Source organism: Chionomys nivalis, chromosome 4 (assembly GCF_950005125.1).
Source record: "Chionomys nivalis chromosome 4, mChiNiv1.1, whole genome shotgun sequence".
NCBI lineage: Eukaryota > Metazoa > Chordata > Mammalia > Rodentia > Cricetidae > Chionomys > Chionomys nivalis.
Genome location: NC_080089.1, coordinates 11,364,259 through 11,392,080, shown reverse-complemented (window position 1 = coordinate 11,392,080; position 27,822 = coordinate 11,364,259). Strand labels below are relative to the sequence as shown.

At 38.8% G+C, this 27,822-nt stretch overlaps 1 protein-coding gene across 1 annotated transcript in view; it reads left to right on the top strand.

Moving 5' to 3' along the window:
* Positions 1-27,822, top strand: part of Cntn5 (contactin 5) — a 1,215,881-nt gene that overhangs the window by 249,301 nt on the left and 938,758 nt on the right. The window contains exon 2 of the mRNA XM_057767831.1: positions 16,545-16,682. The gene's annotated coding sequence lies outside the window, so the exon portion shown is untranslated. The remainder of the gene's footprint in view (positions 1-16,544; positions 16,683-27,822) is intronic.

The window sequence follows — 27,822 nt, the reverse complement described above, 5'->3', positions numbered from 1 at the left end:
GTGATCCAACATCACTGTAATAGAGTGGAACACATATCTCTGGTAGACACTATTACCCTCCCTTGGAAGCAAAATTAATCACAGTAAGCAATACAGTGCTTCCGCCAGGCTATGTCTCCTTCACTGAATTATGTGTGGAAGCAAATATACAAATAAATCAGTCTGTAACATTGAAAGGATTAGGGGAAATATTCTCTAGGCCTAGCGTTTCTCTGAAGAGGAGACTGTTCAGGAACATATGTCATGGTAAAACTAGAAAGGAAAGTTGGTGGTCTGTAAAATTTTAATTGAATGAAGAGAAAGGATTTGAGAATTAGTAAAGTTTCTGGGTTATTGGTGCCTCAAATTTATGAAAATAAGAAGAGAATTCCAAGTCCGTTTCATTGATATGTTATATTAAAAATGGCTTGAATTTCAGCTGTCTGCAAGATTAGGGAAGAGAAAAACCACTTCCTTGTAAATTGACAATTTAAAGACTACACAGCAAAGTAGGTAACCTTCCTCAGTGGACAAAAGAAAGCTTGTAATTTCTGATTGTCCTCAATGGCTTATAATCTTTGGGTTACCTGCAAAAACAATAACAACCACAATAACAAAGAGAAAAGCCTTCCCTTTGGTCTCTAAGATAGGAAAAACTGCATACAGCTCAGAATCTCAGTGGGAAAATGGCATTTAAGTAGCTGAATGTAAGATATTAAGTTTCTCTGAACACTGAGGAGGAGAATTAAGTTGTCAAATACTAGATTCATTTCTTTTCTTTATAGAACTGTACATTCTGTCTTGTGCATTCTTAAAATGAGTACAGTCACAGATCAAATATTGCACATACATACAGAGGAATTGTAAAATACTTGTGTATGTAAATGAGGTGAGGGAAGGAGTACCTAACATTGCAGCGGGCAGCCAGACAGTTGGTGGCCTGCTAACTGCAGTCACAAACTCCTAAATTACTCCAAAATGTTTTTAAGTTATCATAAAACAAGGATTGTTGAGATATGTTCTCTTCAAAATCTAAAATTCACTTTTCTGCACATGAAGTTAATTGAGGCAAAATAAGTATCTCGGTCCTGATGACTCTGTGCTATTTTCAGTGGTGGTAAATACCCAATGTTTATGTTTTTAAACGAATAGTAAGTCTTTGTTTTTGATTTATACCTACTGTGCAGATAGACTCACTTTGTGGGTCTATTTCATTTTTCCATTCTCTTTGGTTTAATCTGTGTTCTTCCTTATTGGTATTCATGCAAGAGTGAAGGTGGGGCCATCACAGTTCTTGCCTCAACCCTGATGAAGTGCATCATCAAGTGCTGTTGACTGACAGATGGGTGCTTCTTACCTTAGAGTTAGACAAGGGTCACGAGATAGCAGCCTAATTCTTCAAAAAGCTGAGTAGGAAAATCAAGACCTGTCCCCATTTAATCGCCAGGAACAGTGTGCTCCTTCTGCACTAAACTAGAAAAAAAAATCTTCCTAGTAACTTTTTCCTTCTTTTTGCAGTGAATTTCCTTATTGAATATCAGGGAGAGAACTTTTCAGAGAAATTTCAGTGGTTTGGTTTGCTCTTTCTCTTCAATATCCCCAAATTAACATTTTATTTATTTATTTATTTTATTCTTTTTTAATTAAAATTTCCGCCTTCTCCCCTTTTCCCATTTCCCTCCCCCTCCTCCCACACATTGCCCCCTCCCCCCACTTCCCTCCCCCTCTCCCCACTCCTCTCCCCCTCCCCCCACTCCATTCCCCCTCCCTCTAGGTACTGAAGAGCAGTCCAAATTCCCTGCCCTGCGGGAAGTCCAAGGTCCTCCCACTTCTATCTAGGTCCAGGAGGGTGAGCATCCAAACAGGCTAAGCTCCCACAAAGCCAGTTCATGTATTAGGATCAAAACCTAGTGCCATTGTCCTTGGCTTCTCATCAGCTTATCTGGCAATGGATCGAGATAGAGACAGAGACCCAATTTGGAGCAACGGACTGAGCTCTCAAGGTCCAAATGAGGAGCAGAAGGAGGGAGAACATGAGCAAGGAAGTCAGGACCACGAGGGGTGCACCCACCCACTGTGGCAGTGGAACTGATCTATTGGGAGCTCACCAAGGCCAGCTGGACTGGGACTGAATAAGCATGGGATGAAACCGGACTCTCTGAACATGCCAAATTAACATTTTTTATGTGCTGTTTGCATATTGAAATAAGGGAGGATATGTTGGGGGTCCAATGGAGTTGGGAGTAAGAGTAGATATGTTTAAGATACATTACATATAATGCATGAAATTTTCAAATATTAATATATATTCAAACGTGTGCCGTATAAATGTATATATTTTCCCTGAACCTCACAATTTTTTCTACTATCATGTCTTGTATAATGCAGTATGCTTTTATTATCTAGCACTGGTTTCTCTTTCCAAACTGAAACTCGGGCAAGAAGCTTCTGCTTGTTGGATCTGAGCACCAGCACTGTTATTCAGTCTCCGAGCAGCTCCACATTTGAATCAATAAAAGGCTGAGAGGTCTTGACAAGCTATATTTTTTCTGATATTGATCTTGATGACCAAGCTGGTGCCCTAGAGTCTAACCATTGATTTTAAAGGGGAGGCCTGTCAAATTGGAGGCCAATTTTATGCTATTAAACAGATTGGGTCTTGTAATTAAAGAAAATGTCAGCCTGTCATATTTTACAAGAGGGCCATGGGGATATTTTCACGCAATTTTCAAACAAATTAGAAAGCATTTAGACCTGCTGGAGCCAAACAGGCCAGAACCAGTGTAGGCTTCACAGAAACCAAATCAATATTCAAGTGGAATGTCATTCACTGGCTTTCTGTTTTCCCAAGACTCAGTGATTTAAGGAATAATTTATGATTCCTAGCTTTAATAACATGCACGGCTGCATCAACTTAAAATGCATCAAAGTCTTCTGAAAGAAAGCAACATTCAAATGAAAACCTAATTTGCCGTCAAGATAAAGGAGAACAGCGAAGGCACTCTTCCTCCGCAGGCATTGTCTTCTGTTTCTGTTTAGAACCAACCATAAATCCAAATATCTAACTCCATCAAACTACATGTTTCCTTTATTCTTCTACAATTTAAGAATGGCTCATAGCAATGTGCAACTAAAGGATTGTTGAACAGCTCATATTGAAGTAGACGAAGCAGAGAAACTACTCGACATTTTATTTTCTCATTGTAGATAGAACACCAGTGTTGTCCACTGGTAAGAATGTTGTTGTTATAATCTCAAAGTGAAAGAAAAAGGTGCAAAAATATAGATAAACTCTCCTTAGTAGCGATGTATTGAGGACTTCTTACAAATTGCATTGTGCTCAGTTTTGGTCTGATAAAGTAAAATTTTAAGTTCCAAAATCTTGTAAGACCTTGGGTAGACCTTATTTCTTTGGTAATCGAAGGTTGAGCCTAACTGTAATACAATTAACGATAATCAACCGTGATATTATAGAAATAGAAAACAGAAAAGTACCACAAGTAAAGGAAGTCAAGAATGCAATTATCTTCTGCAGAGTGAATGGAAGTAACAGAGAAAACATCCATTCATCATCTCTTTGAGTATTGATTTTGCTCTGAGTATGCCCTTCTGCACTCCGTGTTTCTCCTGAGAGGACACGACCACTCTGCATGAGCTCATTGCTCTACGTTACTCCCATGTGCATCTTCATTTCCAGCCTGGCTTTGCATATTTGGTATTGAGTTGTCCTCAATTTCACAAATATCTTTGGCGACATTGGGCTTGATTTTAAACACACCAATGATTTGTTAATCTAGCCATGTATTAAACTTTCCCATTCTAAAGTACAGATATGCTTTGGAAGGCATAACAATTAACTGTTAGAAAACTCCATCATCCATCACCTATCTAGATTTTTCTTTCCTTAATGTTAGTGGGGGATAAAATGAAAGTCTTCTAGAGTAAGGCACATTCATTTATGCACCGTTGTATTAACTAGTATATCACTTTTGTCAGTCACATTCTCTTATTTCTTTAAATGCATAGAGGTGGGGCAGGCCGCTCCTTACTACAGAGTGTAATTATTTAGGGGCGTAAGCTAGCCGTGAGGAGCTGGCCCGCAGCTCGTCATAAGCTAGTCAGGCGGCCGGGAGCTGGGGCGGCAGGGAAGCGGCCCGCCGCTCCTATTTCAACAATGCTGAATATTGTAAATCATAAATACAATGCATTGAGATTCCAGATTGTGTCATAACTAAAATGTTGTGTTTTTTCCTGGTTCACATCAATTCCTCCAGAGGTTTGTCGAGTGGACCACCGCACAGGTTTTGGCTTACTCTTCAAGCATAGTTCATAGTCTTCCATCAGGGTCCTTACTCCACTCTACATGTCTTTTCTAGGTTCTAGTAAAGAACTGGACAGCCAATAGTGGTTCTCCAGACTGTAGACTCCAGTTCTTCGAGGGCTCTCCATATCCTGTGCCTGCTGCCGTAGGAACATCTATAGTTCTTCTATGTGTTTGTGCAGTTCTAAAACTGGCCAAGGCTCTAATATGTAACTATCTGGAACACAACAGACAGGAGTAGCCATGCTTTGTTAACCCTGGCTGCCTGTCAATCACAGTTGATATGCCAGTTTCTTTGTATCAGTACCGTTGCTTCCTGTTTCAATGCTGTCTACTTACACCAAGTCCCAGAAAATATTCTAAAAAACAGATCAAATTGGTTTTTGTATTTCAAATTTTTGAGGGTGTTGGTTAAGTGACTGTTAGTAATGAAACTCTAAATTATTCTCAAAATTCTTTAAGTATTTGCAGTTTAATACATGAGTTACTCTTGCAAAGTCGCAAAACAAATCACATACATGTATGTATGAAGGATCTAATTTTTCCAACTGTAGGCAGTTATTTTATATATTAACAAACAATCGCTTTATGTAATACTGTTTGTAAATAATGAGAAATTAGCTATGAATTCACACATTTTTCTCAAAATCTTTGTTCTGGGTTTCAGGCAAAAAGAACATAATGTCGGATTCAATTATATAAAAAGTCAATAAATGCGAAGTAATCTATAATAGATTCTCAGTTACTTAGTGAGGCTATACAGGAAATAATTAAAAAGACATAAGGTGAAATTTTCATAGAGTATTAGTTGAAGCGATTACTTCATGGTTATATAAATACAACTTTCAAATTATATTCAAAATAGTTCAAATCTGTGCAAGTTGATTAATGTTAATTATACTTCAGATGTATGCCTGCATACATATGTGTATTTACTAAATGTATCTAGAGAAAGACACTGCTGCTGATTAATAATTAACAGAAGAATCATAAGGCAACATAGTAATTACCTAAACCAATTTGGCAATGTGTGCCATAATAATTATAATTTCTCAATTGTTCAGATATCAACCCCCGAAGAAAATGTCATGAATGATAAATCAACTTCCAACGAGAGCTGCTGCATCATGGGTAGAATCTGTTATTTCTATGTTCCAGGTTCGGATTAGAAGGGACAAGCCAGCCCTTCCCAAACCGAGGCCTCTTTTCTTCTCCTCTCTTGTCATTAGCCCTGGGTAGGGACGGTCAACAGAGGGCAAGATCAGATCATGGGGGAGTAACCCTCTTCAGAACTATACCCAGGTTGCCATGACTAACCTCAGCTGGGTGATTTTGATATTGAGGAGAGAGAAGACGAAGATTTGTGTGTAGGTCCAGCTGTAGAGAATATTATGCAAAATCTTTTAAAAGTTGATAAGAATAGATATCCAATAAGACATTCTAAATGCCTAGTCATAGAATTAATTATAATTTATGTCAATTGTTACACTGGAAAGTGTTCATAATATATCTGACATATATAAATTATTTATTTATATTGAGGTATATTGTATACAGATACATCCTAAATAACTGTATATTAAGATGATATATATATATATACTGTAGCTACCATATCAACTAAAAAATCTAACATTTTCATAACTTTAAAGGCAGGTATAACAAAATAGCCAACAGCTATCCAATATAATGCAGGTAATTATGTCTGATTTTGAACTGATAGAAATAAATAGAATAGTAAAATATGAGGTCTTATATGAGACAATTTTTCTTTAAACACTTTTAAGAATTTTGAGATTTATGAATTCAGTTGGATATTTCCATAGTCTCTACTTCTGATTTGTATAAATATATCACAACTTATATGGTCATTCTCTGTGGAACTATGTCAGTAATTTCTCTGCATATATTAAGATAAAGATAGACCTGTTTTCCTCTTGTGTTTCTAATTATATAACAAGTCGATTAGGCTTAAGTAGCAAATACAATTAGCATTGTTCTCATTGGGTCATGATATATCATGTATCTGAACAGTGAGCCTGCTAAACATTGTAATTTTATATCCATATAAAGGAAGCTCCATTCTCTAATTGTATTTAGTTTTTCTATAATGTCATTATCACATCCTTATTCCAGGGATGCACTGTTACCATAAAATGGTTAATAGAGAGAAACAACTTAGCATCATCTAGATACTGAGGAACAAGCGCGCCTCCATCCCAGACCAACTCTGTAAGGCTTTTCAAATAGACTAAGGTGTGGTTCTCACCTGAACTCCCTGCTCATAGGTTAAGGAAACACAGAATTATAAGAGTTCATGAATAAATAGTTGCTTCTATATGCCTTCATGTTTAAAAGAATATCCTCAATTACATTAGTTTTTGTTTTGTTGTTTTGTTTTTTTCTCAAGGTGACTAAAGAACTCCTAACATAAATATTTTCTGGCCACTTTTAGGTCTAAGACTGCCCTTGGGCACTTGTTCTTTAAATGTAAAACACTCTCATTTGGGTTTTTCCAAGAAGAATAAATATAACTTAATGTTGGGTTTAGGATTTGTTTTCAAGTATTTAGTAAATATAGAGCTTTATAAACTATCTTATGAGTTTCACATAATAGTATTGTGATATTAAGAAAATTAGATGTTTTCCTTTGTGCTGTCATTATATTTAACATAATCTTCTATAGACCAAGAGGTAGAGACCCATGATCCCAGCACTGGGGAAGAAGAGGCAAGAAGAACCTGGATGCAATGCAAGGCCTATTCTCAAGAACATCCAGGGATATAGGTGAAACTCAGAGAAAGTTTGCCTTCAGAGTGTCCACAAGACACTGGAATCAATCTCAGCAACAAGATAAGCTGAGCAACTGCTTCTCCACACAGGCCTGAGAACAGGGAGAGCACAGGAAAACGGGGCCTCTGTTTGAGAAGGGCTGGCTTGTCTACTAACTAGAACCTGGGTCAGGGACACAGTAGATTCTGGCTATAGTGGCATAGCTTTCATCAGAAGCTCATTGGTTTATAATACATTGTGCTATCTCAGGAGGTGATATCTGAGCAATCGAGAAATTATAGTTATTGTAGTATACATTGTCAAATTGGTTTAGGTAATTATGTTGCCGTATGATTCTTCTGTTAATTATTAATGGGCAGCAACATCTTTATCAAGATATATACAGTAGTAAATATATTAGACAGAATTAATAATCAAATTTCTCAGGTTTAAGCTATTTTGAACGTAATTTGGAGTTTGTATCTATACATCCATGAAATAATGGCCTCAATTTATAGTCCACATATATAAATAATACCAATACCTACCACTTTGTGATAGTTCCAAAAACCGCAAAGAATGATTGAGAAATATTGTTTTTTATCTTTTATGTGCCTGAACATATTTCCTAGGCTTATTAGCAATACATAAATATAATTTGCCAAATTCTGTGTAGGTCTTCACAATGCCTAAAGTATGTCTACAGATAGCACAGCACATGACTGGTGAATATTATATTTTAACCAGGAGTAAAATGTCAAATGTCTGACAATTCATGCTTTGATTGACTACTCTTCACAATAAATCTCAGTGAATTTCAAAGACATGGCTTATATCATTCCTACAAATAAAAATCAGAATTGCAATTGGATGTTATATAACGGTAGCATACATACTTTCTCAAAATTTGCAATGGAGTGACATTCTAAAAGGAAAAATCCACTTCAGAGCACCAAGATTAAAGACATCATGCCTTATTTTGAAAAATCATGCAACTACTTACTTGTGTATTTTGTATGTGTGATAAATAATTTAGATATCCTCTTTTACAAAAAGTGAGTTTATTTATGCATTTGCTTATTGACTTTTATACATTGTGAGGCTATGAACAACCATATGTCAGAGGATAACCTGTAGAATTTGGTTCTCTCCTTTCGCCATGTGAAAGCCTGTTGAGTCATCTCACCAACCTTATATTGTTGACGTTAATTCCCGTTAGTGTTAGAAATCACAGCACTGTGTTCTTTGTGAATTTCTCGTAAACATAGTAGTGTATCACTTCATTATGAGCCACAGGAAATAATATCTTGCCTACATGATATACAGACATCTATGTCATTCAGAAGTTACTTTCTGTCTTGCTTGGTGGTACAGGGCTTTAATCCCAGAACTCTGGATTAGAGATAGGTGAACTCTGTGAATGTGAGGCCAGCATGTTCTAGAAGAGGTTCTAGGATAGCCAGCTTCTATGACAACCAGAGCTACATAATAGAGAGACCCTGTCTCAAAACAAACAAACAAACAAACAACGAACCAAGTCCTGTCATGTAGCTGTACATGAGCTTTCTCTGCCTTAGCAAATTTTATGCCAGGCACAGATGTCATGCCCTTTCATTGTGTCTATCCTGTTTTGGATTGCTGTAAGACACATACTATGAGATCCTTAGCATATTAAACAAGATTAAATGAATTTTCGATGAATATTACAGACTGGTCCACTCACAAACTCGATGGTAAATAGTGGAAGTGGAATTCAGAGCAATTATTTTATCAAATTTACAGAGCAACAAAATGAGAGTCAGAACCATGGAGGTATGATGTCTTCTGTTAAAAAGGTGGAAGTGAGACTGTAATAAAAGTGGTCACTCTTCTAGGAGGCCACACAAAAGATGGTCTTCATGGAATGGGCTCAGAAGCAATCAGAGTAGAGCCCAGAGGGGCCTGAGATGACAGTACTCAGTTTTCAGACATAAACCCCTGACTACAGGGAAACGAAAAAGGTCTCCAGTGCTTTTTGCCCCCTGCCCCCCACACACACTCTTATGCTTCAAAGAAAATAAATTAATAGTTAGAAGTCAAATTTGAACCAAATAATCTTTAGCCATCATAGGTGAAGCCAAGGTCTAAGTCAGTAGCAGGAGCAGATTACGAGTAAATCTGCGCAACGTTACCACCATTCTCAGGTGAATGCCTGATAATTCCACATACGTCTTCATGCCCCTTGTTATCAAGATATTTTTTATTAACTTTTCACTCAAATCGTAAATTTTAAGATCAACATACCAACTCACTAATTTATTCTAGCTTCAGAACTTCGACAAAACTCAAATGGGCAAAGAAGGGTTAGCATGGAAACCACTTTCTTTTCAGGAAAAAGAGGTTTTCAAATGCTCATGTTCAAAGTTTGGCACTGTGGACTTGTAGATGGGAGGTTACAAAGAGGTTGCATTCAAGCACAAGTCTAGTTGGAGAGGGAGGGCAGGAGTAGGGTATTGGGAGTCACTGCCACCTTCTTGTTTGAGAAAACTGCCACATTGAACTCAGAATTGGAGGCAGAAAAGGCTAAAATTGAGTCCTAATTCTGAGTCAGAAGTGCAGACATAATAACTGTTGGACAAATCAGCAGACAATTCAAAGGACAAAGTGAGGCAAAATAAAGCTTTTGTGTTTTGTTTTGTGTTGTTTTGCTTCTGACATAGATCTGAGTATATGAAGAGGGCACAGGAAAGTACATATACACATATATGGAGAGTATCTACAATATGGAATTTATAATTTTAGATAATATGTAATTATACATAATATATAATTATGTATATATGTATGTATATATAATATATCATATGATGTAGCTTTATTTAAAGTGATTTCAAGAAAACAGTAAATATTTTATAACAATGCACTCAAAAAGAAAACATTCACTGAATATATTTAAATGTAACTATCATCTTCATTTCATTCTTCCTAATTGTTACATAATGGGGCAGCTTTCTTTTGGCATTTCCTCCTTTGGTTGTTTTAATAATGCCCCTTCCTTGGTTCCTTATTCCACCACCAGTCTCTCTCTCTCTCTCTCTCTCTCTCTCTCTCTCTCTCTCTCTCACACACACACACACACACACACACACACTTACACCCTCCATGTCTCATAGTCTCTTGTCACTTGCATGGCCTAGATATTCTCAGGTTCCCCAGTACTTCTTTCCCCTTCCTATGTTCCTTTTCTAGTTTCCTGACTGATTCCTACCATTACAACTACCTCATTTCTTTTCATTATAAGGCTTCTTGTAATGTTAGTAAAAAATTTTGCTAATACAATGCAAATTGTAAAAAGTATATTATCTTGGGTATCTTAGAGAAAGGTGTGTGGGGGGGTGGGTGTGGGTGTGTGTTTGTATCTGTGTGTGTCCATTTGTCTGTGGGTCTGTGTGTGAATCTGAATAATGAATTTGTAAAGTAAACCCTCTGTATCTATTATTTTAACTGCATATTAAAGCATATTTTTGCAGTGTTAGGGTTAGTTCCTGATGGTGGCCAATATTCTGAAAGAAAAAAAAATTATAAAAGTTTTGCTTCAAGGCCACTGACAGCCTTCTCGAGATGTTGACAAACTGATTAGTCAACCACCTTCTGAGATAAAAGCTGATGACTTCTGCAGATCACGAAGCCATTGATGCTGTCAGGCAGCTTGCCAATATTCAAACCTCTGTTGCCCCATCCTCAAGAAAGATATGAACCACACTCCTTTTAACCCGTATGGCCAGGGCCAAATTTATACCAGGGGCCTGGAAAACAGAGAGATAATGAAGTCCTCTTCACATTTTTCTGAACTGTTCTTGCATTTCTTAGATTGGAAGAATTTCTTAAATATGATATTTTTGATATATGTTGAAGTTTTTTTTTCCTTGCTGATTTTTTTATTAATTAATTAACTTAATTATTAAAGATTTCTGCCTCTTCCCCGCCACCACCTCCCATTCCCTCCCCCTCCCCCAATCAAGTCTTCCTTCCTCCTCAGCCCAAAGAGCAAGCAGGTTTCTCTGCCCTGTGGGAGGTCCAAGGACCACCCACCTCCATCCAGGTCTATTAAGGTGAGCATCCAAACTACCTGGGCTCCCACAAAGCCATTACGTGCAATAGGATCAAGAACCCATTGCCATTGTTCTTCAGTTCTCAGTAGTCCTCATTGTCCATTATGTTCAGCGAGACCGGTTTTGTCCCATGCTTTTTCAGTCCCCGGCCAGCTGGCCTTGGTGAGTTCCCGATAGAACATCCCCATTGCCTCAGTGTGTGGGTGCACCCCTCGCTGTCCTGAGTTCCTTGCTCGTGCTCACTCTCCTTCTGCTCCTCCTTTGGATCGTGAGACTTCAGTCCAGTGCTCCAATGTTGGTCTCTGTCTCTGTCTTCTTTCATCGCCTGATGAAGGTTAATATTCAGGGGGATGCTTATATGTTTTTCTTTGGGTTGAGTTAAAAAACGCATAGTTATGTATATCTGCATTTGGAAATTGTCAAATATATTCCAGTTCCTGAGGAAAGATCATTCTGCAGGAGAAGATTAGAAAATTAATTTTAATTCAAATGATTTCCTCCCACATGTATATCTTTATGAATTACAGAAATCTAAATCATAACAGCCAAAGAAGTCCAATTAGTCTCCACTTTTCAGAGTTCCTCTTTTTAACCGACTCAAGAAGGACCGATCTATCCTATGATGTGAGGCAAATCCCCCAGTCCAGTTAGGAGCAATTGAAGAGGATGGTGACAGTTGCAACCCAGCTCCCAGAAGCCTCGAAGCAAACAACTCTCTGCCCTGGCATGCTGCCAGGCCGCTGGCCTACTTTCCGCGAGTGTTAGCTCATTACCAGTACCCGCCTGCCATTTCTGCCTGGACACCGAAGTGCTCACAGCTGTGGTGCCTGTGGGGGGAAGGCAGGAAACACCTTTGCCAGCCCTGATGCCCGCACAGACTTGCACTCTGCAGAGAACAAAGTCTGAGAAAACCTCACTGCAACCTGCTTCCTCTCTCGTAAAGGGATTTGCTGGACCGCAGGGCAGCTTTGTTCTGTGACATTGGATTTATGGAGAAAAAAGGTTTTGTTTTGTTTTGTTTTCCAGACAGAAGGTACATGTGGTAAAGGGTGACACACAGTAGTAACAGGGATGGTCTAGAAGTTCATGATATTGTGAATAAAATGTTTCAACAACATGTTCATTCTTGGCTTGGGTATCCACTGTGTGCAGCCTTCTGACCTTCCCTACTGAGGATGCCAAGAAGGATTATAGGAGAAAATTCCACTTATCTTGACGTTGAATAGAATTCGTAACTAACGGTGACAGACCCACCAGTGCGACTGTCACTAATGGCAACACCCTGGGTCACCAGGCAATGAACACGTTCAGAAGAAAGTACAAATGTGTGAGAAAGGATTCAAGATAACAAGGGCTGAAGAGTCTGTAGAAAGGTTTATTTTTAGAACTCTGCTGGTTTGGTTCAGGTTTATTCTTGTGTCTGTGTTTCTAAGAACACGCTGCAATAGCCACTGTCTGGAGAAGAGAAGGCCATTCACTCCATATGAGCCACCTTGGACAGCTCTTCTTTGTTTGTTTTTGCACATATGAAACTTCTTTCTCATGCTGTTTGTATTTCTATGATTTGTATGTCAGAAATGCGATGTTTGTTTGTTTGTTTGTTTGTTTGTTTGACCCCTGAGTCAGCCTCTCTCTCAGTAGTCCTTGATGGCCTGAAGTTCGCTATGTAGACCAGGCTGGACTCAAACTTATGGCAATCCTCCAGAGAGTGCTGGGATTTCAGACATGCACCACTAAACACCAACCTAACAATGACATTTATTAAGTGTAGTTTATCTTTGTAATTTGAGAGTTAGGAAATATTCCATGACAATCGGCTTACTATAAGAATTTTTATCTGTGAGTGGTTTAACTGCCACTACTTTGTAGCAGAAGTGAAGACCTTGTCCAAACCTAATTTCGGATCCCATGACATTTTTCCTCTGCGTATGGTTTATAAAAGCACCATATCTTTATTTCAATTGCTGGCAAAGTGGTGAATGTGTAACGGTACAAGCCAACGAGTCTGAAAACCCTGATCCCCTGATCCCACATGGTCGAAGGAGAGAACTGACTACTGAAAGCTGTCCTCTGATGTCACACACATCCATCCTAATGTGTGTATCCCCCATTAAATAGTAGAAATAACTCTATAAAGTAATAATAAAAAGCCCAAGTCTAAAGCTTTGCATCTGTTGATAATTCAAGCATTCTAGTACAAAAGAGGCTTAAACAGTTTAAAAGCCCACAGAACTGAAAATTATTTCAGATAAGTATCCTATGAGTAACTGTTAATATACCAGAAGAAAATGGGACATACAGATGTCTATAAGCATGATCAAGTTGTCATGGACTTTAGTGTTTGTTCTCTTGAGGTGTTCCTGAAGACTGGAGTTAAAGGGACTGTGGGACTTCATACAGTCTCTGTGTGACAAGAGTCATACAAGACGACTTACACCACCTCTGAAAGCCAAGCAAGCTATCAGAGGAGTTTATGTTTAAACTCACATCAAAATAAAACTGTCACCCGAGGAAAACATAAATCTCTGTATTAAATATGATGTTATCACATCATATGAACCTCTAAAACTATTGAAAATTGCTCTTTTATTTCTATAATTAACTCTCCATTGGGTAATTTTAGGAGACAGACGCATCACCCAAGATGTCCTTAGGGAAGTCTGCAGATTTTTCCATTTCATTGCTAATGAGCCATTTTCACCTGACTTCTGTTCCCATCACTCCCCACTGAAGAACCAGCTGTCAATTTCCACAGTTGAGCAGGCAGGTTTGGTACCAAACAGGTGGCAGCAGGATGGGGAAGAAATCATACGAGTGGAGGTAGTTAATCTGGAATCGCGATGGTCCACCTGGTGTCATTAAAGACTGACTGCATATCAGAGCTGGTTAACCATGGATAATCAACACTTAAGGCTGTGAATATCCTTGGGAAGGAAGATGAGAACACTTGACATAAGTTGGATATCTGAACAGTCCTGTGCTCAGTGTACAGTCCATGGTGCCCATTCATAAATGGTGGATGATAGGCCCTGCTTCTACAGAGGAAGGGAGTGAATGGGGCTCTCCCAGACTATAGCACAAACACTCTGCAATGCTCTAGGCATGATAGTCCCTGGGAAGCAAACACTCTTTGCCTACTGAGTCATAGTGGGTTCTGTTTACCTTAGAGCTGGATGTGCTTTGCGAGCTGTGGTCACTTAACAGAATTCTGAAAATGGTATTATACTTAGCATTGCTTTCAAGGATCATTTTAATTTTTTAATGCAGCAGACATTCATGAACATGTGGCTTAGTTCCTATCTCTGTATATAACTATGGCCATATATACTTTGATTTGTTTCTTTTTTCTCTTTAGAATTTGTTTTTGAAGACTGTCTTCTTTGGTGACACGGTAGTAGGCCTGTGATGTCATAGCACCTGATAGGACCACTTTTACAGAACTCATCACACAGTGTTAGAACTAGCTGCAGGTTCTAGTATCTCACCGAGTCACTAAGTCATAAAATGATTATTCCCTGCGATCTTGCCTTCTTTAGTCCTCAGATTTCAGTACGTAGCATAGAACATAAAGGAGATTGTAGAAATATATTAAAATGGATTTGCTTCATGAGTACACATAAATAAAAGTTCATACAAGGAAGAGTCGGAATCCCTCCTCCTGTTCTCTGATTGGCCATCCACAGTGACATTCTGGATGCAGTGTGACGGAATCAATGGCAAGCGTCAAAATGCCCTCTTAGAGCACAGTAGTGATGGGAATGGAGTAGGAATAGATCTGAAGTCGACAAAGATTCAATCAGTACGATTTGGACAATAAGCCTGAGGGGGCTGTCCCATCTCCGCTTCACAGTTGTGGGAAGACGGTGGGCTCATCCACATGGGGAGGAAGCAGAACAGCAAGAGGAGCTGAGGACTGTGACTGTTGTCTTCCAGAAGGGTCAGGGAAGGCAGAGTACCTGCTTCCTGACTGCAGTTAGCTGTGTTTATTTTGTATCCTCTTGGAGAACACCCAAGGAAAATTGTATCAATCTGGAATCTTTAATGTTTTATGGAGGTTCTGAACTGTCTAGGAAAAAAATTGAAGTAAGAATTCAAGAAGGCAGGTCTCAAGAATGTACTAAGATACCAAGTGGGTGGGAGGGATGGGGGGCAAGTGGATCAGTAAGTGTGTAACATAGCAATGAGGAATGAACCAATTCTGGGTATAAAAATGAAGGCAGCCTCCAGGCAATAGTGGTGCACACCCTTAATTCCAGAGACAGGTGGATCTCTGTGAGTTAGAGACCATCCTGGTCTACAAGAGCTAGTTCCAGGACAGGCTCTAAAGCTACACAGAGAAACCTTGTGGCAAAAAGCAAAGCAGAACAAACAAAAAATAACAAAACAACAAAAGCAAAAAAAATTAAACCAGTCTGAAAATTGTCCACTGTGGAACATGGTTATGTTTTATGTAAATGAAGTTGTGTAGCGTGTGCAACAGTAAGAAAACATGATGGTCCACTGAAGGCTTGTGTCCATTGAAGGCTCTCAGACCTGTGACTTCTCTGAGTGTGACACGGAAGTGTTTCTAGCGAAGCTTAATATGCTAATCAGTTGAATGAATAAAGTAGGCCTCTTTCACAGAGGTGCGCCATAGTTGACCAGTCGAAAGCAGGAAGTCTGAGGACAGCTTAAGGGCTGACGATCTGCTGAGTGAGGTGTGGCTTCCTCCTGGAAGACAGCCTTCAAATTGGAGTGTTTCCTCATTGCCTTAAACCAACAGCTGTCATGAAAGCCCTACCTGTGTCTCTGGGCTGCTGCTATTTCGGTTGAAACTAGCACATCAATTCCCCATGACTCTTGATTACAGATCTCAAAACACTCTAAGTGGTTTATCACAAACACTCTAAATGGTCTATCAAAAACCATTTCATTAAGTGGAGAATTCTACTAAACCATGAACTTCGCTTAAATTACATAAAATAGAGACACCCTCAAACAAGTAAATTCCCACTAGGTCACCTAAGAACCAAGGACATAATGGTTCAGATAGCTGTAAATGGCTTATTAGATTTTAAAACCCTTACATAAAACATCAAATAAAATTTCACAAATACTTGGGATAGCATAAAGTATAAAGTATCTCTTAAAAACTAAGGAATTGCCAAAATGCTGCTATAAAGTGATGTGGCAAATGGCTCCTTAACTATTGTAATCATGTAAGAAAGTTCAGCTCAGATAAAAACCCCCAGCATTGTTTGCGTGTGTGAGTAAATATTGAGATTCCAACTATCATTAAACAGCCATTGCTTACAACGTTTAATAAAAATAATGGGCTAGGGTTAAATGAAAGCATTGCAGAGGAGTCTTTTTTATTCACATTCCCAACACTTTCTTAACAGGTATCTTTGGAGGATTGCTATTTAATGCCACTCAAGTCCTGCAGCGCCTGGTTTCTGTGTGACTACCGACGAAAGGGTTACTTTACAGAGACTGCCGCCTTTTGGAGAGTGGGATTTGGACCCTGATTCGGAAAACAGGTACAGCTGTTATTTTCTCTCTGAAACATTTCTGTTGCAAATGAATAAAAGTGTTGACTGGAAGCCCAGAGCAGAAGAGTCGTGCGTCGTTTCAGCTTCGACTGAAAACCCAGCGTAGGAAAGCCACGTGTGATTTCAGTTGCTCCTCACTCCTGGTACTGCCTCAGGAAGCTGAGCATTGACGCCAGTCGAGGGGATGCTTTGTGCTTGAAGTGAAAATAGTTTGAGTAAAAGTAAGCACTAGGATATTACAGAAATACTGCAGTGAAAAACACAGTGCTTTCATTTCTGTTTTTGGTTTGCATGAGCATGGCAGGCAGAAAAGGGTAGCCCTAAAGATCTGGCCACAGTCAGGAGAATACTGTGTAGCCCAGAATCACGCGATCTTCCCAGTCATTGTCTGACTTTCTGGCAGGTGAATTTTGTACTTGTTGGTTGTTTATGTTGAAGATAATGATTAAGGTAAGTAGCAGGAGGTGACAGACAGGGAGTGGTGTCCTCACCAAGCATATGGGCCAGGAATCTCCTGTACAAAGATGCGGCTATGCTGTTTGTTCAAGAGCGCTGCATTATTTTCGTGGCACCCAACAACACATGTTACTAGATATTAACTAGACTTGTTTACTGAAAAATTATTCATTGTGTAACTTAGTAATTGTCCTTAAGTAGGAATCTTACACTATTGAAATACATGAATAAACACGTCTAATACTAAGTAGGCACCAATAGACAATTTCAAACCAAATTTACTGGAATGCTCTGTGTCAATAATTGAATGATGATATATATTTTTAAGTAATCAGTATAAATATTTTAAATGTAATTAAGAATGAATTATTCTATTATTGTTTCTAAAACAGGCATCATATCAAACTAATTTAAAGGTTTCAATTCTCTAATTATTAAATTGATTTAAAATACTAGAGATTCTCTCCCCAGTCTATCCTGTGGGTTCAGAGTTTTACAGGCAGACTGCAAGTGAGCGGGTGACAATGCTGGGAACAATCTGTAGGCAGTGCGGGGTGACGTGTGATCTAGGCAGTTAGCCCGCATCTTACAGACACATGCAGATTCCCAAGGGTTTATGTTTCTTGAAACTTTCACGAATTCTGTTAAACTATAACAGTTCTTCTGTTGATTAAAGATCCTAACTAGATGAGGTATCCATCAATTAAATCTGCCAAGTAAAGCAACCATGACTTTTATCATTTAAAAAAAAAAGTAGGTAAGTAAATGGGAAATCAAAGAAGAAAGGACAGGGAAGGTGGCATAATGTTTCTGACAGAACTCGGCAAACCATTGGGCCAGGGATGTAACTTTCCCACAAATTAGCACATCATTTCATTACAACATTCGAAAGACTTAAAGACAATCATCATATTTGAGCCTTTAAGAGATGTAAAAATTATGAGAATATGCAACAAAAACAAAATAGTTAACTATTTCAGCAATCCATATTCTGTCTGTAATAGAATGGAAAGGTGTTATATCTTGTGTATCATTTTGTTTTGTTTAAGCATAGAAACATTTTCATAAATCAAAATCCATTTTAAATTTCTACTTCTGAAATACCTGTGAACATTAAATTGTATCCTGACTCCTTAGTTCAGCTTAGCAAGGGAAGAAATAAATAATTTGATGTTTGTCAAGTTCCTGGGGGGGAGCAACAGCACATAGCTCAGCCGCTGTGGTGTGAGAGGGAGCCCAGAGCTCACTGACATGTGGGTGGGTAAAGATGTAATCTAAATATATGCCGCTTGCATTAGCAATGGAAACGAGACGTGGTGAGTGTCTTGACCAGCTGTGACCTGGTACATCCCCTAGCGTGTCAACCCTAATGTATTCAATTTGTGGAGTTCAACAGAACTCTAATCACAGTTTGTTGAGAGGATTTTGTTGGTATCTTATTAAATTGAGTTTTGAGAATGGGGACATGGAGGTCCAGACACTGAACAGGGAAGCTGTGGCTCTTGGTTTGGCGGAGTGCAGTGGGTGCATTCTGGCCATGTCATTCTTAGTACCATTTTGAGCAACTAATTGAACAGCACATTGGTAGAATGAAAACAATCTGAACAGATGAGCTGGGCTGAGCATTCCAAAGAGGCCGAAGTGAATTAGAATTGATGGATTTGATGAGCTTGGGTGACAGCGTCACATTAAATAAAGTCTGCTCCATTCGCGGACTCACATGTCATCTGTCTCTGCAACCACGAAAAACATTCAGGGGACTCATTGGCAGTTCATCTCGACATACCAGCTAAGCCATTATAAGAGGCGACACATATTAAAAGGGGTCCTAAGTTCAGCCACTGAGAATAAAACACTTCCCTCGATAACTCACACAACTGTCTCCAGCAGTCCTTGGCCCAGGCCCAAGAGAAAGAGTTCCTTCCATTAGGCAGAGGACCCTAGGGCTCTGAGGTTATAGATTTTCAGAATTGGCAGGATTGTTCATTATCTAATGAAAATAAACTGGGCGTTACTGCATGCAGCTGGAGGTACAGTGACTGAGAATAGGAGAGTACAAGGTGCTCTGAATTCCAGAACTGAAGAATTTAAATTTCACTAGTAACGCTTTTGAAAATCGCATAGCATTTTTGGAAGAAATCACTCGTGTATTTGTTAATTATTTGAGCTTCGTATATGCAAATAGCATTGTTACTAGCGAATGTGTTCACAGTATATAACTCATTCCTGAAAGATGAAATTGAAAGGAAAATTCATGGAAACAGTCAGAGTGAATATCAGAATGTATCAGCAATTTTGGAGACCACAATATTCTTCCACACATGCACCAAGAGCAGCTAGGAACTGCAACTCTTGATTGTCAAGTGGGAGAAGGGTTGGTTCCCTACACAAAAGCTATACAACACTAACATTGCCATTCATTTGTAGGGGTTAGGATAAAGTGATCCATATTTTGTAATTATTTGTTTTTAACTATACTTAAGGATTGTTTTGTAAAAATTGTGCCTTGAAGTATTTTATTAGAAATTTATTATATGAAGTATGTACAATTTTCTGTATAGGTCAACTCAAAAGTCTTCCCCAAGTTACTAGTCAGTTGATGTGAAGTGTTTCATAGCATGAAGGTGATACAATACCAGTCAGAGTTTATCTCTTCCTACTTGATATAGAGGAGGAAGGGTGTAGTCTGTGAAGTTGTTCTTAGTTTGACTCCCACCCTGTTCACCTCGGCTACTTTGGGGAATGAATGCTTCTCAGCTGAACTTCTTAAGGGTGGGAAAAAAAGTGGAGTTTACTTAAAAGAAGAAGCCGGGAATTCAGCGTGATGACATGACAGAGTGCTGAGGCTTTATGGAACAAAAGTCTTTCGGAACATGATGGGACACAGCTAAAATTTGGCTGCATACATTATATAGTATATTAACTATAGTTAATGTAAGGGTATTTCATTTTGTCGTGTAAGGTATGAAATATAATCAATTAATAAAAGCTCTAAGTAAATAATGTGGATATTATGTGCAAGGTACTATTGAAATGGAAGAATATTATTGACAAGGGTCAACAATATGTGTGAGAGGATTAAGGTACTTGTAGCCAAGTCTGATGACCTGGGTTAAGTCCCTAGAAATCACATGGTTAAAGAAGACAGCGGCTTCCGTAGTTGTTTTCTGGCCATGGGCACATGCATGCATGCATGCGAGGACGTGTGTGCGTATACACATGTGCTCACACATTTTTAATCAGAAATACACTTCAAGTTTGCAAAACTTTTCTATACCTTTTAATGCTCAGAATGGCAAAATTCAAAATGAATGTTCTGTAATAGGTTTGATAGCAATGTACATCCAATTCCGTGTACATATGAGCAGTGGTGGAAGCCTGACTCACCAGAGATGCGAACACTTCCAGGCCATTTGACAGTACATCTGGGGCTTTATTTCCATCAACAGTCAGTCTACAATGTTGCTAATGTCTGTACTAGGACAGAGGGGAAACTCCAGGTTTAAAAAGAAATGTTTAATAGGTGTGGCCTCTTTCCTAAAAACTATTCTACTTTCTCTATGTTTTGAGGTATAAATGGCAAATAAAAAGATTACAGCTAAGGGATGATGTAATCATGAAGTGAGTCTCTATGATTTTGTCATCTTTGGAAATCCCGCTATTAAGTTAACTTTTATGAGCTTCAGGGTTTCTTCACTTATAAATTGGATCATATCTTATTTTTAGAAAAAGTGTGAGAAGATGGGATAGAGCACATCTATAACTACATCTATGTATACACAGTGACATATACAGAAATGTATATATTTGAGGATTGGTACGTAGAAAATGTTTAACAGATGGTTGTACTGTGATAAAATAAGTACCATGGTTTGTAACTCACCAAGAAGAACAAAACTTTCTTGAGACTCTGATAAAATATCAATGAAAGAAAGAGAAGTAAATGAGGAGAAGAGGAAGAGAAACATGCAGGGGCGAATAGGGAGGGAGGGGAGAACACAAAAGAAGGGAAGAGAAGAATGGAGGATGTGGAAGGAAAGGAAAGATGGAGAAAGAAAGAATAGCAGAAATAAATAGATGTGCCCCTTCCTTGGCGCAAATCATGCATCTTGAGACTCTTACTGTGCGTAAGAAAGAAGTGTTAGAATCCAACCCTTTTTGTCCCAGATGGTAAGAAGATGGCATTTCAAAGTGGATCTCAGTCATTATTGAAAGAACTGTTGTGTAGTACTATTCTGGTGGGGATCAAGAGTTAGTCCAGTTCCCCATCCCTGTGTTCTCCAGGAAATCAGAAAGCCTGGGTGTAACACCCTATTCTGTGTTACCCCATCAGTACAGTTCGCGCGCCACTGTACCATACGTGAGCCGGGCAAGGGCCTGGAGATTGAAAGAACACACAAGAGACCTGGGTCATTCGAAAGGAGATCAGCCGAATGCCATTTATTCAACCTTGGGGAAATCCTTATATACCTCGCTGCTGCACAAGGATTTCCACCCAGGCAGGTGGGAGATTACCATACCAAAGATGGAGTAAACAATGCCCTACAGCTAATCACCAGAGAGAGCACAGGAACAAACAGAATGTTTTAGTTAGCTGATCAGAAACTGTCCTCAAGATGAACTCCAGGAACAAGGGTAGACCCGGGCCCTACACCTGGGAGTCCAACAGTGCAATTCCTGGAGACCCACCCAGGCACTTAGCACTAGATGACAGAAAACAGAGCCATGCCTGGGAGATAGGGCGGTGCAGCAAAGCCCCTCCTACTGCAGCAGCCACTGATACTGTCCCCAGTATGGTGCCCAGAGCCAGAAGCTGTGTACGCTCTTTGTGGGTCCTTACCTAAGATCCCTTCACCTTTATTTAGCTCTTATGATAAACCTGAGTTAAACATTTCTTTTCTGATGTTTGTTCCTTCAGCGACCTTAGCAGCTCTAAATCACCTCTATCTAGAATTCTTTCTGCTTGAAATATCTTAACATAGAAAGGTGACTAAAAATAAACACCCACTCCACACATTTATGTAAAGCCCAGTGAGATACCTAAAAGCAGAAAGACAAATCATTCATTGCACAGAAAAGTGCTCTACTTCGAACAGTGCTTAACTTCCTTCATCTGATTCCGGTTTGCTATAACTTTGTAAAGTTAACATAACACAATTCTTTTAAATGTGTTAAGGAGATAGAGTCAAGGACCAGTAGGCACAGGGACAGGTGCAGATGCAGGCGCCAGTGCAAGCTCAGGTGCAGGCACATGCACCAGCACAGATGCAGGCCCAGGTATAGGTCTAGACATGGTGCAGGCACAGAAGCAGGTGCAGGTGCAGGTGTCGTCTCAGGTGCAAGTACAGACACAGGTCCAGGGCAGGAGCAGGTGCACGTGCAGGCTCAGATGTAGGCAGACCCAGATGCAGGTGCAGGCGCAGGAGCAGGTACAAGCACAAATGCAGGTGCAGGCACAAGTGCAGGTGCAGGCTCAGTGCAAGCCCAAGTACAGGTGTCATCTAAGGAGCAAATGCAGACAGAAATCTAGGTGCAGGTGCAGGCACAGGTGCAGGCTCAGATGCAGACAGACGCAGATGCAGGTGCAGGCGCAGATGAAGGCACAGGCACGAGCACAGGTGCAGGGAGCACTTGCAGAGAGCAATATGCGTGTCTGGCACAACTACCACTCACAGCAGCTTGCAGCTGCCTGTGCCTCCAGCTACAAGAAAGTTGTTACCCTCTGCTGCCCTCCTTAGAACAAACTGAGTAGTTTATGCACTTATGGTGCACATACTATACTCAGGTACACACATTAACATATGCATAAAATATAAATAAATAATTGAACGAAACTTTTAAAATGTGTTAAGTGAATAGTGTGTAGCCCCAGTCAGACCTCTGGAAGACAAGAGAAACAATAGAAAACATTTTTGTCTTATTAAACTAGACATACAAACAAAATGATAGAATACAGTAGAGGAGGAAGGTACCATCCCATAAATGTGTAAGTAAAATTTTCATCACAAAAATAAATATAAATAAAATTAAATTGTTTAATGTGCTTTTCAGAAGTAAAGTAATAAAAAATAGCTTGGGTTAGATTTTAAAGTTTTGATGTAATAAGCAGAATTTTTAATTTGAGGGCAAAAATGTGGCAATATTTACATCACCTCAACATAGAAAAAGATATTTTTAAGGAAGCAAGCCTAGTCTGTAAATGCACAGGACAAAGGATATGATTAAAAATAAGGAGAAACACTACTGAACCATCTTGCTATCTAAACCTTTAATAATTCCCTACTCCCTGAAAAATAGAATTTAGACTTTAATATTGTTTTTTTTTTATACATTTGCTATAGAGCTTTCTATTGTGTATTTTCCAGATGGTTAAATGGTAATTCTGTCCTTGAATCTTTATACACTCCTGCCTTTTGATGTGGTACTTCTCAATTCTTTTTGGGTAAGGACTATATGTGCTTCCTGCCACTAGGCTTTGTTTTGTATTACACTTCCTGGTGGACAGAACACAGAAGTTGTAATGTGCCAGCCGTGAGGTAGACCTTAGGTGTGTGAGTGATGTCTTCCTTCAATCACAGTGCTAATGAAGAAGGGAGGACGACACAAAATGTAGGATGCAATGATATCTCTCTTGCTCTCAGTCATCACATATAGATGTCCCTCATCATGCAGCTTTGGCCAACTGATAGAAGCATTATTTATAAGAAAATTCATATGTATTATTCCCATCAACTCATTGTCCTTAAGTGTACACCATACCATCATTCTCAATTCATTTTTAGGTATATTTTTTCTTCTCTGGAATGGAAACCCATTTTGTTCTCTCTCTCTCTCTCTCTCTCTCTCTCTCTCTCTCTCTCTCTCTCTCTCTCTCTCTCCTTCCCTCTCTCTCTTCTCTCTCTCTATCCCTTCCCCTCTCTGTCTGCCTCTCTCTTTCTCTCTCATTTCTTCTTTTACTATCTCTCCCTCCCTTTCTCATGTTTTTCCATATTTCAAATCACTATCAATTTCTGTTGCTTTATATGTATTTCTGCTTCTTCTTGTTAAAAAAAGAAAATCTAGCCCACATACTAATTGATAACAATATTTGTTCATCCAATTTCCTTTTGTATAGGGTACATTTTAAACTGTATGGCACATTATACAAATCTGACCTTTCGTGATTCCTTGCAACTCTTCTGTTCTTGATACTTAGAAAACAGTATATAAACTCTTATGACTCATTGCTGAAATGGCAGATGCCTATTTTTATTCCATAAATAATAGCTTCATTTACAAGTTATTTTTCCAGACCTAAGTTTTCTTTTTACTTTTAATTTTAAGATTTACTTATTTTTATTTTATAAGTACTTTGCCTACATGGAAGTTGGTACACCATATGCCTGCAGTGCTCATGGTGGCCAGAAGAGGGTGTCAGATAACTTGGGAATGGAATTACAATTGGTTGTGAGCAGCTGTTTGGGAATCAGAGCCAGGTCCTTTGAACGAACTGCCTTTGCTCCTAACTGCAGAGCCATCTCTCCAGCCTTTCGTTTTACTTTCTTACAAGTTACAATCATTGGGAGAATCCATGTGTCTAATGCAAATAGTGAATTTGACTATTATAGCTCAAGGGAAATTGCCAGTTATAACTCTGCAAGTGCTAGGTTTCTATAAATGATGACTTATATCTCTGTAGAAAAAAGAACACAGCCTTAAACCTAATGTCTATGGAGTCATCAGTTAGCCTGTTGGTAGTAAAAGCTTAAAGGACAGATGATTTCTGACTGGCAGTGTTCTGTAGAGGGTATAACCTGAGACAAAAGAGGGAAACTGGGGCTGGAAAGTTTGCTTAGAGCTTGAGCCTGGTTCCCAGCCTCAGTGTCAACTGGTTCACAATATCCTTCAGCTCCAGATCCAGGATATCCGACAATACCTTCTCGCTTCTACAGGCAACTGCATGCAGGTACATATACATGCACACTTGTAAACACACATATGCACACACATACAAACTTAAGTTTATTGAGTGTGTCAGTTTTCTCCCATATTCTCCTTAGCCAGTTTGTTTCTGGCATTTAAAGACTGGGAAGGGGAGACCACGATTCTTTCCGAAGAGTCTTCTATTCAGACATACTGTGGAGACTATTGAGGATCTCCAATACTGACATCTGAAGGATGTAAAGAATTTGCGGATTTGTGATCCCTTTTAATAGTGGTCGGTATCCTCTCTTCCAGTGGAAAGACTATGGAGTTCTGAAAGACTCAGCTTGATGCTGACATCTTCAGTGCAAGGTTACAGACTTTACAGACAAGCTCTCTGTCAGAGACAATGACGGAGGTTATGTTTCCATAACACTCAGGGTTGCTCAAAACTGTGTGTAACTCCAATTCCATAGATTATGATACCCTCTCTGATTTATGTGGACACAAAGTGAAAAATTGGTGGTCATTTGTACATGGAAATCGAACATTCATACATGAAATAAAAATACATTTTTTAAACACTACACTAACATGTGGAATGAGAAGCTCTGCATTTCCCTGGCAGAAAGAGCAGAAAGTCACCCATATGTCTGCATGTCACAGCAGCTAATTGTATCATTCAAAGACTCCAGTGACACATGCAAGGGGAAACAGGAAAGAATGGAGAAGCTTTCCCAGAGACAGGTCTTTCAGGTGACTAAGCCCTCTAGTTTTCTGAGCTCTCCAGCACACTTCATAACAACAGATTTTCACATTATTCTTCTCACTATATCCTGTTTGGTAGAAACTTTTTTAAAATGTTATATTCTCAAATGTAGGGTTAAAAACATTGTGATCATCAATGGTCATCAAGAGGTCAAATACCCCCCTCTTTCATTCCCTTCTTCTAGTCCCCCTTGATCCTTTTTCTTCTCTTTCACATACATACACGTACATTTCTATGGGTGAACTTTGCTCCTTTTATATCTTTTAATTTCACTTCATGTGTGTATTCTTCTTGTATGTGTGTTTGTGCATCATGTGTGTTCCTGGTGCCTGTGGAGGACAGAGGGGAACATCAGAGGCCATGGAATGGGAGTCACAAAGGTAGTAAGATGCTACACAGGTACTGGAAACTGAATTTCGTTCCTTGGGAAGAACAAGTGGTGCCCTTAACTGCTGGGTCATCTTTCCATTCCAATCTTTGCCCTTTTTTTTTTTCAGAAAATATTACTATTAAGGATTAAATCAGGTCATTGCAATAAACAAATACAAAGGATTAACATACACACCAGTGTTTTTGTCCTGAAAGTAAGGCTCTTTGTTCTTAGAACTTTGAAGATTCTCACCCACAGCCGCATAAATTCTCAGAAATGATCTGTAACAGATGCCATAGTCTAGCTCCTCAATGCCTCACAATTTAATAATAGAATACAAAAAATATAACTAGGCTTCTACAAATAGAAGCTCATCTATTCTGAACTGAGAATTAAGAGTCAATGTCCTCATGATGGCAACTAAAAGACAATGGGCATATAAACAAATTCTATGTGCAAAGCAACTTAGAAATGTTTCATAAAGTAGCTAATAGGTGGAAAATTACTGGCAAACTCCATAGACCTAAACCACGTCATCAATAATGTAATATTAACTTAGCTTGCATTGCCCCATCTAAGCAGATACTTGCCTGGACAGGATCCACAAATCAACTTAAGTTATAAAAACAAGATGCAACAGATTGACAAACTTCAGCATAAACAGTACCCAGTGTTCCATTAATAATCAGTTTTGTTTCATCTTAAAATTTGAATATTTAAAATGAGTTTAGTAAACTGTATAAGTAAAATTAGATTTTCTCTGCTTTCTTTCTCATGGGCACTTAATAGTAAATTTAACATTATATATAGGGGTTATCTTTTAGCTTGCATATTTATATTGAATGAAGATGACCTACAATATTTTGGCAGTAATGTAACATTATAAATTTTAATAGCAATGATAAAGTTGATTTATTTAGTTTGTTCAAAGAATTAGCTTACCCTAAATGTAAGGAGCAGAATAATAGACACTTAGTTCCTCAAATGAGCCAGTACGATTAACACAGTGAGCCATTGCTCTGCGTGGAGTTTTTATTTACTTATTTATCTTTTCTACTTGACTTAGTGTAAGGCTAGCCTTACACTCATTGTATAGTTAAGAACAGCCTTGAATTCTGAACCCTCCTGGCTCAAGTTTTGAGATCACATGGATGTTACTGTGTTACTGTGATTCTGAGTCACATTTCTGAGTGTCAGTTTGTCAGTCACTCATGCTTCTCTATGCTATCTTACTTAAAGTTGCCCAAATTATCTTGATTGTGAAGCTTTTGACAAAGAACCATTTTCTTTTTAAGGAATATTAAACGTAGATCTAATGTACTTCACTTCTCTGTTGTCAGATTTGTGTAGAAATGTAACTCTGGTCTTCAGCTAAAATATCAGAACACCAAGCGATTATTAATAAAACAATAATGTATACTCACCTCCCAAGAAATGATTTTTAAAAGTTATATTCAGTTGCCCCAGAGTTATTTCTGCAAACATTTCTAAAACAAATTGATTTAAAAAAAAATCTCTGTGCCATTTGCAACAGCAGAAGTCGAGCATTTGCTGACAAGACAGAGAAGCCCCCTGTGACTCTGCTCCACACGGGTCACAAATTCATGAATTTTATGATTGTTTCCATCAGG